This window comes from Rana temporaria, chromosome 8 (genome assembly GCF_905171775.1).
Source record: "Rana temporaria chromosome 8, aRanTem1.1, whole genome shotgun sequence".
In the NCBI taxonomy this organism is placed as follows: Eukaryota; Metazoa; Chordata; class Amphibia; order Anura; family Ranidae; genus Rana; species Rana temporaria.
Window position 1 is genome coordinate 112509768 of NC_053496.1, and position 18294 is coordinate 112528061.

Here is an 18294-nt window from a genome sequence, read left to right on the forward strand (position 1 = left end):
TGTGGGTCCCGCGTGCACGGTCACGGAGCATAGGATCGGGTCGTAAGCGCGCCGCTACCGGCGCGCTCGCGACCCCACAACTGGGCTTAAAGAGACACGTACAGGTACGTGATTGTGCCCAGCCGTGCCATTCTACCGACGTATATCGGCGTGAAGGGGTCCTTAAGTGGTTAATCAACGAAAAAAAAGCCTGGAACTCCGCTTTAAAGATGAAATGTATCAAAAAACTATACATCTAGAATTACACAATTTATACCTGAAAAAGGCATAATTAAAAAAAGGCATTTATACAAATTAAACAGAACAGAAGAACCACATAATTCCAGGACATCAAAATACAAACCTTTGATAGGTTTTAACTAATCAGTTCAATCAGTAAACCCTTCTCTGAGTTAAACCTTCCTTCTGATTTAAGAAAAAAATCATTTATGAGCAGTATTATTAGATATAGAAAAATCAGACTAACTAATGAAAAGTAATAAACCAACCAAGATCGCCAACCACAATGGGAATGCAAGCTGAATTGCTTTGTAAACACCATTTGACAGTATATGTTTAAATTAAATGTTTAAACACAGTAGGGGATAGTCAAACAGAATAAAGCAGTATGGCTATGTCTCTTAATTAGAAGAAGAATTTTGAACTAACTACAAACTACAAGAACATGTTTTCAAAGAGAAGGACATCCCAAGTAAACTACCTTTTCTCTGTTGCTTTCAGTGTAAATCACTGTGGGGGGTTATTGGCACAAATGTTGGTATCATTTGACAGAACTTTACAATTATGGAGCCATCAGGGAAGCTTTGTTAAAAAAAAGACTTTTCAGTGCAATCTATCAGCAGCTCAGAGTGAGCTAATGAGAACTGCTTTTGTTGCAAATTTAAGTAATTTTTCCTTTATAAAAAATCAATAAGTATAATCTTTTTTTCCAATCTATTAAAATGAATTATGGGAAGAACATGAGGCTGATTATCTGACAACGGGGGTGTTAACTTTGAAGTTCAGATAAGTAAGAACATTTGCTAATGGAAAAAGTTCAGATGAAGACTTTTGTGGAAAACCAAAGCATAATTCAGATGTAGAAATAGACATAATAAGAAGATCATTGTGAAGGAAACATAATAAGATTTCATATAAAATCTAGAGTACTGATACATGTTAGTTCAATCTGAGACTTCTGCACCACACATGTTAAATTGTAGCAAGAAATGAGACACTTTCCTGTGTTTTGATCCAAATCTTAGCTAAAGTTAGTTTCAAATAAATACATTTTCACTGAACAATTAATCCGAGCTCTACGTTTTACTTAAAGGTGAGCTCTGGACACAAAAACCAAGTAAATATATTCCTTAATATGCAAAAGCATATACATTCAGGTCCTCTAACTATAGGCTGTTGAAGATAGTGGGATGGTGATAATAATACCAATCATTATGAACAAGGTGAGCAGAAGTGACTGGTCTTTGTTACAGGAAAATCACATACAGAGGTAAAAGAGTTGCTTCATGATGATCAACTGCATAGCAGTGGAAGAAATAAACTATGTTTTAAGTAAGAAAACATCTCTTGTATTTGAACAAACGTTGTGTAGCCTAGATCTCAGTTTTTTAGTATTTAAAAGATACATGCATTTTTAAACAGCAATGGATGGATGGGAAAGGGTATAGCCATAGACTTGATACTTGTTGTGAGAAGGAAAAATAATTGCGCTAAACCCAAATATACACTCGTATTAAGCAAGTGTATGTGAAAACCATTGTGTCTATAAATAAATAATCCAATGGAATCAGGAAGTCAGGGTTACCTACCCTGCTGGTAATGGTGTGTATGAACCCAGTGATCAACAACACAAGTAGTGATAAACCATAACTTCAAAAATAATTAAAGTAAAATTAACAACATTAGTGTTATAAAGTCCATGGAGTCCAAAACTAATTTTTGGAAATAAATAGTAAGTCCATATGATGAATAAAAACACCCGTGAAGATTCCAGAAATATTGTAATTAATACACCAAACGTGAATCCTCCACCGATCATGCAGCTGCTTACCAGAAGTCTGGGTCCTGCCGGACCACTATCCACATATCTCTCAACCAGAGATTTTGTAAGGCAGTAGGAACTCCACCACTTGCACTAAAACCACTCCGTGCTCAACGAGGGATATAGAAGACAACAAGACAGAGCTCCACATAGCATAAATCCGGGTAGTTTATTTTAAAAACAGCAGTAAGCATATATACATACAACTCACATTTAAGTTGAATAAACCAGCATTTGGCCTGTAACGCCGGCCGGACGTGTCCAGGAACAAAAAAAGGCCACTCGCTTGGAGAAATGAAGGGGATGGCGTCCACACGTCACTCACTCCACCCGACGCGTTTCGTGACAAGATCACTTCGTCTCGGGGCACATTTTTTATCCAGTGGCTCATTCCAGCGTGCATCTGGAGGTCTGGCTGGGATGGTGCAGTCGACAATGAGCCGATGTGTCCATCAGGTGGTCCCTGCCATACTGCGGCGCATGACCAACCAATTTGTCAAGCCCACCCAGGAGGAGCAGTGTCTGCAAGCCATGACTGACTTTTACAGCATTGCTGGCTTCCCAAGGACCATCGGGGCGATAGACTGCACCCATGTGGCACTACAGCCCCCCCATGAAACTGAACACCTGTTCAGAAACAGAAAAGGGTGGCATTCCATCAACGTCCAGATGATTGTAGATGCCCATGGCCTCATCTGGCACGTTTGTGCCAAGTTTCCAGGGTCGTGCCACGACAGTTTTATTCTACGGCAGATCTACCAAGACTTGGAGATGAACGTTTATGGAGACAGCTGGCTGATTGGTGAGTGACATTGGTGTCAGGTATGACGCCCCCATGATGCAGACATCACAAGGGGCACATGCATGACTAATATCCTCCTGTCTTTTCCCTAACAGGTGACTCTGGATATGCGTTGGGACCCCATCTCATGACCCCTTTTAGGAACCCCCAAACACCCGGAGAACGGAAATTCAATGAGGTGCACATCCAGACCCGGTCAATAGTAGAGCGGACATTTGGCCTTCTCAAGTCCAGATTCAGATGCCTTGACAAGACTGGGGGTACACTCTTGTATTCCCCAGACTTTGTCTGTCAAATTATTGGGGCATGTTGCATCCTCCATAATTTTGCTCTGGGAAGGGGCCTGCATGTTGAGATATGTCCTGACCTAACCCCCCACCCAGGCAATCCCCCCCCAACCATCTCTACCCGGTCTGCTGAGGGCCAGGCAATAAGGAGACAACTGGCTGAAGGCATCTTTGCCCAGTAAATGGACCTTAATTATCTTAATTTTTTTGCTTTGCCAACAAAAAATCACAGAGATTATGTGACCTTTAAACATTTACTTTGCACATAAAATGCACATTACTTATATGACAATGAGAATGTATTTTTTTAAACAAAACGCACATTAATGATCTCACAATGAGAATGCATGAATGCACGCCACTGTGGTCCCTAGCACAGACACATCACATGCACATCGAATTGGATTAGATCCAAGTACCCCCCCCCTTTGGTACTTGGGAGCAGTAACGCCCCGCCACGGCTCCAATTATGTCACTGTGCATTCATACACCATTCAGGAACCTGGGATGACTTCTCCCTGGTCCTGGGGATCCCTACTCCACCAAAACTGAGGGTGACACCCTTATGTTATCAGGAATGCCACCCCCCCCCCACATTCACACATCATTCACACACATAAACCAAATCATAAGTACAGTATAATAAAAAAAAAAATCAAAAGTACCCCTGCAACTTACTGATGTTGCCGAGTGCTCCTTCTGGGCTGACCACGGGCACGGCCACGGCCGACTGGGGGATCTTTACAGGGGGGTCTGTGCAGGGGAGGGAGTATCTTCAGGGGGGGACTGTGCAGGGGAGGGAGTATCTTCACAGGGGGGGGTCTGTGCAGGGGAAGAAGGAGCCTCCCCTGGTGTCTGTCCTCCTGCTGGCCTGCCCTCCAAGGCCACGGCTATCCTTGTCAGACAGGCAGTCATGTCAGCCGTATTAGCCTGGCCAGCCCGGGTATTGGCCTGCACAGCCCGGGTATTGGCCTGCACAGCCTGGGTCAGGGCAGTTACCTCCTGGGCCACGCCTGTTGTGGCGTTCTTCAGGTCCCACAAACACGTGATGACCCCCACTGAGTTGGTGGCCACGTCACCCAGTGACTCCCTCATTAAACCCAGGCTGTGCTCCACCTTGCTCATTGTTTTTTTAATTTCACCCAGACTGCGGGTCTGCCGGGCATTGTCCCTCAGCAGACTGACCGGCAGACGCACAAACCCCCCCCCTGGTTTCCGGGGTCGGCCTCCTACTTGCCCCTGAGGCTTGTGGCCTTGGAGGAGGGGTTGGAGTGACCCATGGGGGCTGCTGCATGTTGGAGGAGGGTTGGGAGGGGCCACCCATGATGGTGGCCTGACTGCTGGGAGCCTCTTGGGTACCCTCAGGGGATGACTCAAAGGTCCTATCTTGGCCCATCAAGATTTGCTGGCCAATATCAATATTCTCATCTTCCTCCCCCTCATCCTCCTCCCACTCAACATCCAAATTAGGGGAGTTGTGGGCACTCCCCTCCCATGGCGAATCCTGCCCTTCTTGGGACTCTGCATCAGCCTGTCTTGGGGGTGGTGCAGCAGCCTGCCCTGATGGGCCAGCAACCTCCTGCCCTGATGGGACTGCCACCTCCTGCCCTGATGGGCCAGCAACCTCCTGCCCTGATGGGGATGCCACCTCCTGCCCTGATGGGGCTGCCACCTCCTGGGCTGATGACCCAGCAACCTCCTGGGCTGATGGGGCTGCAACCTCCTGGCCATCTGGGGAGGACACAAAACAATCACAGGTTGGTGTATCCACACACTTGGCACATCTTCCCTTCCCCCACCCACACATGCTAATCACCAGATAGTAAAAAAAAACTTACCTGTCCTCACAGGAGGATCAGAGTCAAAGCATGGCAGGCCCACCACCTGCTGTGGGTGGAAACACTGGGCCACTGCCCATTCCTCCTCACTCATCCTGACTGGGCAGGGTCCCCCTCCTCCAGTGCCCCTGGTATGGGCATGCAGCGTTGCCAGCTTGTTCCGGGACACGCTCTTCAAATCGTTTATTTTTTTTTTAACTCCAGCGATGGTCCTGGTCTCCCCCCCCCCCCCCGCCGCATTGATCCGATCGGTGATCTTTTTAAGGATCTCCTTCCTCCTGGCCGGGGTGGTGTTGTGGCTCTCAGGGCCATGGAGAAAACGCCCATATTTTATTACGCCCTGAGCAAGAATATGCTTCTCTGCCACTGTAAAATTTAGCTTCCTGCGCTTGGTGGCCATCACAGACACCACCCAGCAACAGGAAACTCACCCAAAAAACAATCAACAATACACACACAACAAAGAAAAAAAAACAAGCAAAAAAAAAGAAAAACACAAACAGACAGCTACTATAAATTCAAAAACAAACAGGCAAAAAAGGGAAACAAAAAACAATCACACACCAAAAAAGAAACACTTATCAAAAACAAACAGGCAAAAAAGGGAAACAAAAAACAATCACACACCAAAAAAGAAACACTTATCAAAAACAAACAGGCAAACAATCAAAACAAATAACAAATTATCAAAAACAAACACCAACTATACTCTACAACTCCTCAACAACTTTTCTCACAAACAAATCTTACCAACAAACACTGACAAACGTTCAAAGCAGAAGCAACTTGCTTTAGGAAGGGAACACAGGGAAATACTTTTGCAAGGGAAGTGTGTTTGACTGGGGCTATTTAGACACAGGGCGATCCTCAAACTAAGTACGCTTGGCCTTTTACCTATCTCACTTATTGCGATGAGCAAAGTTCTGCACATGCCCAGTGAGGTCCAGATTCGTGCGCGCATGCGCAGTAAGGCCGGCCCTTCATTTGCATGGGGTCACAGCTCATTACAATGAAGCACGCCCACTTCATTCCCACTTGCCATAACCACGCCTTACGCCTTACGCCTTGGAATTTAGGTTAAGGATGGCGCAATTTTGTGCGCAAATGTGCTGAGGGTACGGCACTTACGACACCAACTTAGGGTGCCGTAACTTAAATGACATAAGTTAGGTAATACTAAATTTGCACAGCTTTTTGAGAATTTGGCCCATGGTTTCTGTGTCATTAATGCTTTGGAGTCTGGTTAGGGAAAAAATGGATTCCCTGGCCACTTACCCTCAGTTTCCAGTACCTGACAGAGCTAAAGGTGTCTGAATAAAAGTAGGGCTTTCAGAATTTGAGCATTGTGAACATGTGCTCGAGGCGCCCTGAGTGAAAGTGGAAGCTGGGTACCTGTCAAAACTAGGTACCCACCCACCCCCCCCAAATATATATATATGCCAAATGTGGAATATAAGGGGATGAGGAGTCTATACAGTGGAACTTCCCCTTTGGGTGGAACTCTGCTTTAATTAGGGGATATTTCCAAAGAATACAAATGGGGAGAACCCTCATAGTGGGACTTTTCAGTCACTAAGTCAAAGAGTACATTATTAGAAAGAAAAGATTGGAAATGTTATTAAAAGTTTACAGATTATTTATTGTTACACACAAATTACAAAACTGACAATACATATTAAAAATAGTTTGGGTACTAGGACTAGATACAAGGAATGATGATGAAAAACACCCAATGCATTTAGAATTTTTTTTTTTTCTTATGGGGTGCATGAACATGAGCAAAAGGGAACACTTTTCTTTCTTTTGAGATGGTAATTGCGTCTAGAAAAAATACCCACAGTTTTAAAATAAGCTGCAAGTTGTCCTCTGAATTTTACCAGGGAGTGCCAGGAGTCAGTGCCAGAGCAGTGATCCAAAGGGGTCAGATGGTTTCAGTATAAAATTGAATATCATATGTGCAAAATCTGAAATGTCAAAGCACAGCCAGCAATACTTGGGGATGCTTCAATTATAGGGTCACTGAAAGATAATGAGGAGACATCATATGATATATGGTTTTCTGGCATTATCTGAATGCAGTTTATATATAATCAGACATCATGCAGTAATCATGATGTATTTGTTTATTGGGGTATGGATCCACATTTATAGATAGACAAGTCAGTGGAGCGGGGTCTGTCTCAGGGTCATATCTCCAAAGACTGGAGGCTTACATTGCATCCATGTTTTGTGGCTGTCTGGCAGCTCAACTATCCCAGGGCCTAAGGCTTCACTTTAAAGTCTGATAACAATGCCATGTGTTAAGACTGCAGCCTGGTTGCACTGTAGTGCAAGAGACTGTCCATTGGGTGTTAATAAAGTATAGACTTAAGCAGCTCAAAGGCAGCCCATACATAAAGTCTGTTTTTTTTTTCCTCACAAATTATTTTTATTGAATTTATTTTACAGATAATACAGAAAGTACTATGAAAAACAAAAAAGGGAGTACATGGTTCCAAAAAGGAGGAGTAGAGGTCAAATATTTGTGAGTGTAAGAACCAACAGATACTGCCCTCTACGTATAGCCAAAAAATAAACCAACATGAAAATTCAAAGATTTCCCTAGAAGTTTGGTAAGATATAACTATTTAAAGAAAAAATACTTCAGTGTATTATAAACCTGTCGGAGTCACAATGGAATGGGAGCCTTCAAAAATGTACTCAATATAGCTCTGGTTGAACTATAAATCATATAGGGCAGTGGTCATCAACCCTGTCCTCAGGACCCACCAACAGGCCAGGTTTTATGAAATTACCTTGGGGAGATGCAGACTAGAATACTGCAATCGCTGTGCAGCAAATGATATCACCTGTGATGTATTTCAGTTATTTTGCAAACCTGGCCTGTTAGTGTGCCCTGAGGACAGGGTTGATGACCACTGATATGGGGAGTAGGAATAGCGTCCGACCACTAGGTCAGCTCGTTACTCCACATCATTCCTATGCAGGAAATTAGTGTAGAACTGGAAGAAAAGAAAAAGGACAGGACAGAGAGGTGGGGGGGGGGGGGGGGGGGTTGAACCTCAGGGGATATATGTGGGGAGGGGGTGGGATGACCACCAGCTACCCTCTCCGATAGACTCCGAGTATTTTGAGTGGTATGTGGAATCCATTTTTCCTTTAGATCACCCTCTTTAAAGGAGGAAAGGCCCGTATTGCACACTTCAAGTGTTATCCCGCATCAGATCCTGATATCGCTGTGAGTTTCAATATTCAAGCCAGGCTACCCATGTAACCGAAAAGTTTAATATTCTATCTTGGGTGGTATAAATCAGCTCCTCCATCGCTGCTATACAGTATGGTTAACTCACAACACCCATGCCTTTATTGAAGGGGGAAACTTGGACCTCCAATGGACCGGCGAACACAACCTAGCAGCATTAATCATATGCATAGCTATTGACCTATAGTATTTTTTGCAGGAAACTTTGGAGAGGTGAATGAGGTACTGCGCTGGTGAGCGCAGTATCAAAGGAAGCAAGGATATTTCAGTTGTCACTTCATGAACTTGACGCCAATACGACTGGATCAATGGGCATGTCCGCCATATATGGAGGAGAGTACCTAAACCCTGCTTACACCTCCAGCACAGGTCTGGAACTGTCAGGATGAATTTGTGGAGTATTCCAGCATTTTATACCACCTTGTTTTGATTTTGTATCCGTTTTCCTGGGTATGTATATTTAGAGAGCCCTTGTGAATATACAGATTAACCCGATCCCAAGTAGTGTCATCTATCACCATGTCCAGCTCAGGTTTCCTAAACATTGAAGCGTAAAGCACTGAAATCAGATGACTCTGGGGAGAGGAGCAAGATCATAATCACTAATTCCAGGACAGTAGGAGCTTTGATAAACTTTCTCTGTTTGCAGGACTGTCTAGGTAATGTTTTAGTTGAATATAAGCCCAGAAAGGGAAAGACATAGGCCCGGATTCACAAAGCACTTACGCCGACGTATCTCGAAATACGCCGCATAAGTGTAAATATGCGCCATTTTATCTATGCGCCATGCCCACAAAACTAGATACGCCTGAAAATAGGCTTCATCCGACTGATGTAACTTTCCTATGCCGGCGTATCGTAGGCGCATATTTACGCTGGGCGCATTTGCCGCTCCCATTGATTTTCTATGCGCATATGCAAATGAGGGAGATACGCAGATTCACGAACGTAGTTGCGCCCGGCAAATAATATACGCGGTTTGCGTAAGTCGTACGTCCGGCGTAAATTTATTCCCCATATAGGAGGCGCAACTCGTGCAAAGGTATGGACCAGGGAACACAGCCGTCGTATTTTACATCGTTTACGTAGTACGTGAATATGGGTAGGCGTAGGTTACGTTAACGTTGTAGGCAGTGATTCGACGTATCTTAGGCAGTTGTTTCGACGTGATTCTGCGCATGCGCACTGGGATGCAGCCACGGGACGGCGCATGCGCCGTTCGTTTTAAGTAGTTCTATGGCGCTTGGCCCATCATTAGCATGGGGTCACGCCTCATTAGCATGACTCACGCCCACTTCCACCTACGCTGGTTTACGCCGAGGAAGCCCAGCGTACATTTGAGAGCGAGTGAGGGCAAGTGCATTGTGAATACTGTGCTTGCCTCTATGCGCTGCACCGGCGCCGATGTATGTGAATCCGGGCCTTAGTGTTAAACAGTGCTGCTTGCTCTCCTTGAGGAGTCAGTTTTTTTTATTCAAGCAGTAGGTTGAACAAAAAACGAACCCAATTCCCCCATCCACACACTTAAAGTTATTGTATTCTGAAAGTGGGGAGACTTCCCTTCCATCAGAACACACTGTTTAGCATTGCTAGTTATAGAGTGGTAGTACACAAGTCTATTGCTAGATCTTCTATGTATTGCAGGAGAAAGAACTAGACATGTGTGATCCAAAAACGCAGATGCAGCCCAAAGGTGGATTGTTACAGAGATAAACAAAATTACAATAAAAATTTAAAGAAAAATTTCCCCCTGAAGAAGATACGACACCCCCTGTATAGTCACGCATAGGGGAGGGGACAGGATGGCAGGAGAGTCTGTGAGAGGCTAAGAGGACTGTTTACCATATCCCGATCTGTACATCTTGCTTTGAGCCTGTTATAGAGTGGTGCAATGTCACAGTATGTGAGTAAGGGATCTCTCTTTTTATTTAAATAAATATTGTTAAAACGTTACTTGCACCATCCGGGTTTTTTTCTTATCTATTCTATGATCTGGAGCTGCCTGCCAGGGAACCAGGAACCCTGGATTATCCATTAAAACCCAGGTGTGGTTCATAAGCATGCACAGACCAAGCTTAGTTGCAAGGTTGCATGCTCTATGGTGAACGTCCATTACCATAGGGGAGCACCTGTGTGACTACACCTTGCCATGACTTTTGGATCACTCACTGGGCCATGTGTTGTTGTATGAACTGTATTATACATCACCCTTGGATTGCTGCTACTGATTACATGCACTAAAGCACAGTGGAATTTTGTATTCATTTTTTATCCACACTGAAACACCTTAGAATACTTTTGTATGGACTTGTGTGTCATTTTTAAGGATTGGACTGTTTACCACTATTATTTATTATGCATGTTTATGCACTTATGCACCTTAGTGTGATGCAATTTATTATATATTTTTTTTTTTTATGCAATTTATATTTTTTTGAATCATTATTTATATATATTTACTTGTACTATTTGTTTGCACATATCTACATCACTTACTGGACACATATCCCCCTTACTTTGTATAGTGATGTGTGCACTATCCTTTCATTAGCGCTGCGTTTTGTTCATTTTATTTAGTCTTTGGCACGATTTATGAGACGTGTTTCACGCTAGTAGCTTTATTTCTTTATCTTAGCTGAAAGGAGTTGTAGCTCGCAGGATTGTTGCATTTTTATTAAAGAAAACTGTGTTGGGACTGCATTTGGCAAAATAGTTTTTTTCAAACGCCACTCCATTCACACCACCACTAGGGATGAGCCCGATGTTCAAGTCGAACGTAAGTTCGACTTGAACATCGGGTGTTCGCCTATTCGCCGAATAGAGAACAATTTGGGGTGTTTGCTGCAAATTTGCGGAAACACCCTTTAAAAGTCTATGGGAGAAATCCAAAGTGCTCATTTTAAAGGTTAATATGCAAGTTATTGTCATAAAAAGTGTCTGGGGACCTGGGTCCTGCCCCAGAGGACATTATGCAAAAAAAAGTTTCGGGAGCAGTGATTTTAATAATGCTTAAAGTGAAACAAAAGTGAAATATTCCTTTAAATTTCATACCTGGGGGGTGTCTATAGTATGCATTTTTCCTGTGTTTAGAACAGTCCCTAAACAAAATGAAATTTCTAAAGGAAAAAAAAAGTAATTTAAAACTACTTGCGGCTATAATGAATTGTTGGGTTCTGGCAATACAGTCATTAAAAAAACAGCATGGGTCCCCCCCAGTCCATTACCAGGCCCTTTGGGTCTGATATGAATAAAAAAAATTGCGTGGGGGTCCCCCCAAATTCCATACCAGACCCTTCAGGTGACCAGCTTCAGGTGACCCCTCAAAATGTGACCAGCTCTTAAATAGCTGAGGGCGGGGTCACCCGTCACGTGTGTGGGTGACCCCACCCCCTCTGATGCAATGGTAAACCCATGTTGCGTCAGAGGGGGGCAGGGTCACCGTACATGTCACTGGGTAACCCGCGGCATTTCCCCATTGCATCAGAAATGGGCAGGGTTACCCATGCATGTGATGGGTGGCCCCGCCCTCAGCTATTTAAGAGCTGTCACAGTAGGTCTAGCGTCATTCGGCAGATGCTTTCCATGGAGGCGGAATCGGATCGTGGCGGCGTGTCTTTCCATATCCTGGGTCGAGGAAGGATTACATCGCTGGAATTTAGATTTTTCTTTTTTAATAAAGGACTTGTCCCAAGCTGTGTCTGTGTGTTTTTTACCATTTTTGACACTTCTTTTGTGAAATGGTAGGGGTACAATGTACCCCGTTACCAATTCACATAGGGGGCCGGTATCTGGAGGTCCCCTTTGTTAAAGGGGGCTTCCAGATTCCGATAATCCCCCCTGCCCGCAGACCCCCACAACCACCATGCAAGGGTTGTGGGGATGAGGCCCTTGTCCCCATCAACATGGGGACATCCTCCCCATGTTGAGGGCATGTGGCCTGGTATGGTTCAGGAGAGGGGGCACTCTCTTGCCCCCCTCTTTTCCTGTGGCCTGCCAGGTTGCGTGCTCGGATAAGGGTCTGGTATAGATTTTTGGGGGGGGAACCCCCACACCATTTTTTAAATTCTGGAGCTGGGTTCTCCTTAAAATCCATACCAGACCTGAAGGATCTGGTATGGATTTTGAGGGGACCCCTACGCCATTTTTAAAATCGCCATAATATCCATACCAGACCTGAAGGACCTGGTATGGAATTTGGGGGACCCCCATGTATTTTTGTTTTTCATTTTGGTTCGGGGTTCCCCTTAACATTAATACCAGACCCAAATGGTAATGGACTGGCGGGGAACCCATGCCGTTTTTTCAATGACTTTTATCTGTATTGCCGGGACCCGACAATTCATTACAGCCACGAGTAGTTTTAAATGAGTGTTTTTCCTTTAGAAATGTAATTTTGTGCAGGGACTGTTCTAAACACAGGAAAAATGTTCCACTTTGCAGGCATACTATAGACACCCCCAGGTACGAAATTGAAAGAAATATTTCACTTTTATTGTTTCACTTTAAGCATTATGAAAATCACTGCTCCTGAAAAAACTGCAGTCTTTAAATCTTTTTTTGCTTAATACATGTCCCCTGGAGCAGGACCCAGGTCCCCAAATACTTTTTATGGCAATAACTTGCATATAAGCCTTTAAAATTAGCACTTTTTATTTTTCACGTTTGTTTCCCACAGACTTCTATCGGTGTTTGCACGTTTGAACACATTTTTTGCCTGTTTGCATGTTCTGCTGCAAACCGAACCGGGGGTGTTGGGCTTACCCCTACTTGGCATCAGTGTGGGTTGGATGATAGAGATGAGTTGGGAGGGTGGCTCCTTGAGGTGCACTGAACTAAGGGGCCCTGTATGCTTCTGTGAGAGGAATGGGGGATCTGAAAGACACTAAGACTGCCTGCTGTACACTGATATAAAGATATTTTACATATGTGCTCAACAGTCAAACTCAGAAACAGATACAGTGACCTGGCACATGTGACAATGGATATAGGAGCTTTGAGTCATAGGAAAGATGGGTGTAAGCAGGGAACGTCACAATGCTGGGAACAATCAATTAGCATCATTAGTTGTTCAAGACAGCAAGTCTGACCAAGCAGTCATAAACACCTGATCAGTTGGACATAGTACAAAACTGAAGCCTTCCAGGCATGCAGCAAAGTTTGTTTTTCCATCCAGTAGCTCAACTGCAACACATGTTCTCCACTGTAAACTCCACGTATGTGTTCTATTGATCATTCAATCACGGGAAAAAAAGAAGTCTGCTTACCAAATTTCCACCCCAAGCAGGCAATAGAAGTGGACATCTGCATTGAACTTCACATCACGAACCAGGGCTCTGCTGGGATGCAGAAAGGAGATGGGCTTGGCCAGTAGTGCACCTGGAAGAATTTTGGACTGTAGTTCTATCTTTTAAAAAAAGAACACTATGTAAATAAACTTTTTTTCCAGGGACAGCATCCCCAAAACAGGAACTCTCCCCAGAAATTAGGGAGGTCTAGCTGGTCTACACTTGACAGAGGGTCTAACTCTTCCACAATCTACAAAAAGCTACAGAAGAAAAAAACGTTTTTGTAAGGAGATAAACTTTGAAAACTTTAAAAAAAGTTATATTGCACTGCATGCAAGACCTAGAAAAGCAACAAAAACTGTTTCATAGTCTCAAAAGGCGTGTAGAGTTTTTTTTAAACTATATAGCATTCAACCAGATAATGCATTGGAGATACAATATATACACATAGTTCTCTTTTATTTCTCTCTCATGGAACAGTAAATATTTAACTGAATTTTTGATTTTACTTCAATTGTGCAGAAGGTGTCCCAGAATGATTCTATTTGCCTTTGGTGTGCTCATCTGAGTCTTGTTACCTATTAACCTGACAGCAGACCAGCAGCTTACACAGCCTTACTTTTGCTTATACTTACTCTTGCCACATGCTGTACTAAACACAAAATATGTAATTCTGGAGATGCTGTTCTTGCTTTTTGTACAAAGTAAAAAGGAATATGTGCAGACCCGCATGTGGTTATGCTGTTAAAACTGTTCTTTTAAAGTTTAGGAGTCACAAAATTACAAAGAGTATAAGGAAAACACAGAGAAGGAGATAATGATGACAACAATACACATACAGTAGAGAAAGGGGTGAAATATGACCGACCAAATGTAAGCTTAAAGCGGAATTCCTCTGAAAAAAAAAAAATCAAGTCAGCCGCTACAAACACTTTTAATATATGAACACTTACCTGTCCTGGCGAACGAGATGTTGGAACCCGAAGCCGAGCTCTCCCTCGGCTTTTGGATGCTGCCGCCGCCATCTTCGGTAAGGGAATCAGGAAGTGAAGCCAATCAGAAAGCGAAGCCTTGCGACTTTACTTCCTGGTTCCCTACTGTACAGGCATGAGTCGCGCTGCGGGATCCCACTGGTCCCTGCTGTCTTCTGGGACCTGTGTGTTCACCGGATGTGGCGTAGGTCACTGCAGTCACTGATGTGATCTATGGCCGGAAGTGGGAGCAAATACCTGTATTACACAGGTATCTGCTTCCTCCTCCCCCTGAAAGGTACCAAATGTGACACCGGAGGGGGGATGATTCCAAAAAGTGGAAGTTTCAATTTTGGGTGGAACTCCACTTTAACTAAGTAAAAGGTCCACTACACAAATAAATAATGCATTTCAGTGACAGTATACATTACAATTTATACCAGTATGTCCATATTTTTCACAACATGACAATTCCAGTTCCTAAGTATGATTGTATGTGCTGCCAATAGAATGTGTGTGACAACAGAGCAGAATGTTGATGGGTATTTGTCAAAACCTATATTAAGGAGAGCCAAAGCTGGGTGAGGAGAGGTTAGAATCCCTGTGACAGTAGATCTTATCTGGAAAATATGCTTCCAAAAACTGGTGAGGCTAGGACAATCCCACAGAATGTATAATAAGTTTCTCACTTGTCCACAGTCCCGTCAACACTCGGGGGAGCTGGAGAAAGAGATAGCTAGATTCAGATACAGTTATGCCAGCGTATCAGTAGATACGCCGTCGTAACTCTGAATCTACGCCGTCGTAAATTTAAGCGTATTCTGGAAACCAGATACACTTAAATTAGGCTAAGATACAAGCGGCATAAGTATCCTACGCCGTTGTATATTAGGGTGCATATTTACGCTGGCCGCTAGGTGGCGCTTACGTTGAGTTGGGCGTATAATATGCAAATGAGCTAGATACGCTGATTCAGAAACGTATGTGTGCCCAGCGCATTGTTTTACGTCGTTTACGTAAGGCTTTTTCCGGCGTAAAGTTAGTCGAACAAATAGCTGGCCTAGCCAATGTTAAGTATGCCCGTCGTTCCCGCGTCTAAATTTGAAATTTTTACGTTGTTTGCGTAAGTCGTCCGTGAATGGGGCTGGACATAATTTACATTGACGTCGAAACCAATACGTCCTTGCGGCGTACTTTGGAGCAATGCACACTGGGATATGTCCACGAACGTCGGGTCACTAGTAATTTACATAAAACATGCCCCCCCTGTTCCACATTTGAATTAGGTGAGCTTATGCCGGCCCATTTACGCTACGCCACCGTAACTTAGGAGGCAAGTACTTTGTGAATACAGCACTTGCCTCTCTGACTTACGTCGGCGTAGCGTGTATGCAATACGCTACGCCGCCTCAAAATTAAGCCGGCAAACCTGAATCCAGCTAAGAATCTGGACAATCAGTATGGGGTAGAATACCACATAGCAGTGATATTATATACTAATGCCCAGTGATTAACACAGTCGGGGTTATTTACGAAAGGCAAATCCACTTTGCACTACAAGTGCACTGCAAGTACAGTCCCTGTAGATCTGAGGGGGACATACAAGGAAAATAAAAAAACTGAATTTTGGCTTGCACTTGATTGGATGATAAAATCAGCAGAGCTTAACCTCATTTCAGATCTTCCACTCAGCTCTACAGCGATCTACAGCGACTGCACTTCCAAGTGCACTTTTAGTGTAAAGTGTATTTTCCTTTCGTAAGTAACCCCCACTGCATAGTACAAGTATGGTGGTTTATAAGATATTTACAAAACGGTAAAATTGTGGTGCTAGTTTACCTTTTACTGTAATTAATAATTTTTAATAGGCTCCATTTGACCAGGACCCATAACAACTATATTAAAATCACCAAGATTGATCTTGGAGTGTAATTTATTTGCTTAAAAAAGTCCCAAAATAATGTGGTGCCTATGTTCACAGTATTAAATCACTTGTACTAGGCCCTATTTTGAGCAAAACCCATACTATCCATTTTAAATTCAAGAAGAAAACATTAGAATGTAATTTATTCACTGAAATAAGCCACTAAAATAATGTTGTTTCTGCACATACAGTATTAAATCACACGTACCATTTGAATACGACCCGCATGAAACATTTTTGTTTCCAATATTTTTTTTATTGAGTTTTTCAAAGAAAGAAAAAGGGTATATAAAAAAAAAGGGGGGAGGGGAATAAACAATTGCAGTCATCATCTGGAGGACTAACATGCAGATACAAATTATTGCAAGTATGAACATAACATTAGCACATCTTATGTCTTTGAGTGCTCCCTCTAGAACTATCCCCAAACAGGGATAACTTCAAACCCAGCTCAGGATCGCCCATTTGGAGCACTATCTAGACCCGGAGGTCCAACAGACAATAACCAACTATAGCTGATTTAGTATCGTAACAATGGGAAGTAACAATAGAAAAGCAGAGAAGAAGGAAGAAAGAAAAGAAAGAAAGATAGAAGAAGAGGAAAGGAAAGAAGGAGAGAGAAGAAGAAAGGATGGTGCATCCCTACCTTAACCCAAAATAGGAAAGCCCTTGCGTTGATGCGGATCAATGTACATTTGTGAGGTAGGTGATCCAGGGATCCCACACCCTGTCAAAAACCTTGACTTTATCGTTCAGAATGGCCGACATCCTCTCGTTCACCATAATCCATGACAGTTCAGACTTCAGAAGACAAAAGGGGACAGTGGGGGTTCTCCAAGACTTAGCAATAGAGATTCTGGCTGCCACAAATATAAAAGCTATCAGTTTTCTCAAGTGCTTTGACGTTCCCTCTACCGGGCGTCCCAGCAGTGCATGCAGAGGCGACTTAACAAGATTAACTTGGGTTAAAGAATAAATAAAGTTATAAGTGCGTATGCAAAATCGTCTCACCTTTTGGCATGTCCACCAAATGTGGTACATGGTGCCATCCACATTGCACCCTCTGAAGCACCGCGGGGACGCCCCCGGAACAAAAGTGGCTATTCGCACAGGGACCATAAACCATCGCATCAACACTTTATAATTAGCCTCTATTAAAGAGGTATTAAAATAAGACCTAGAAGCCCCCTGTACCAGTTTACTCCATTCCGCAATTTCCAATTCCGTGCCAAGATCATGTTCCCACTTTTGCATGTGTGAAACATTTTAAAATCAAGGAATCAAAATTAGAATATAATTTATTCCGTAAAATGCGCCTTCCAATCCAAATGCGCCATGTATTACCTACATGCAAAATATTGAATCATTTGTATTAGGGCCCATTTTTAACAGGACTCACACTAGTTATTTTAAAATTAAGAAATCAACATTATAGTGTAATTTATTCACTTAAAAAAATCCCCCAAAATAATGTAGCACCTATATGCACAGTATGAATCATGTGTACTAATCATCATTTTGAACAGGATCCAACCAGTAATTTTTAATAAAAAAAAATCAACATAAAAGTATATTTATTCAATTGAAAAAAGCCCCCCGAAATTAGTAGGAAGTAAATGCACAATGTCTTTACACATTTTGACTGTATTTTTTATTTTTTTTAACAGATCTAACACAAGACAGTGTTTAATTAAAAATGACCCATACCAGTCATGTCTTATGCCGATGTTCTAGCAATCAATCAGGCTCCACTGCACAATATTATTGGATGAATGAAGCTTGTCCACATAGCACCTTGAGGCCTGTGCACAATGCAGAAATGTGCTGCATTTACCAACATTTGTCATATGGTGAAGCAGCCATTGGGGTTGATTTGCTAAAGGC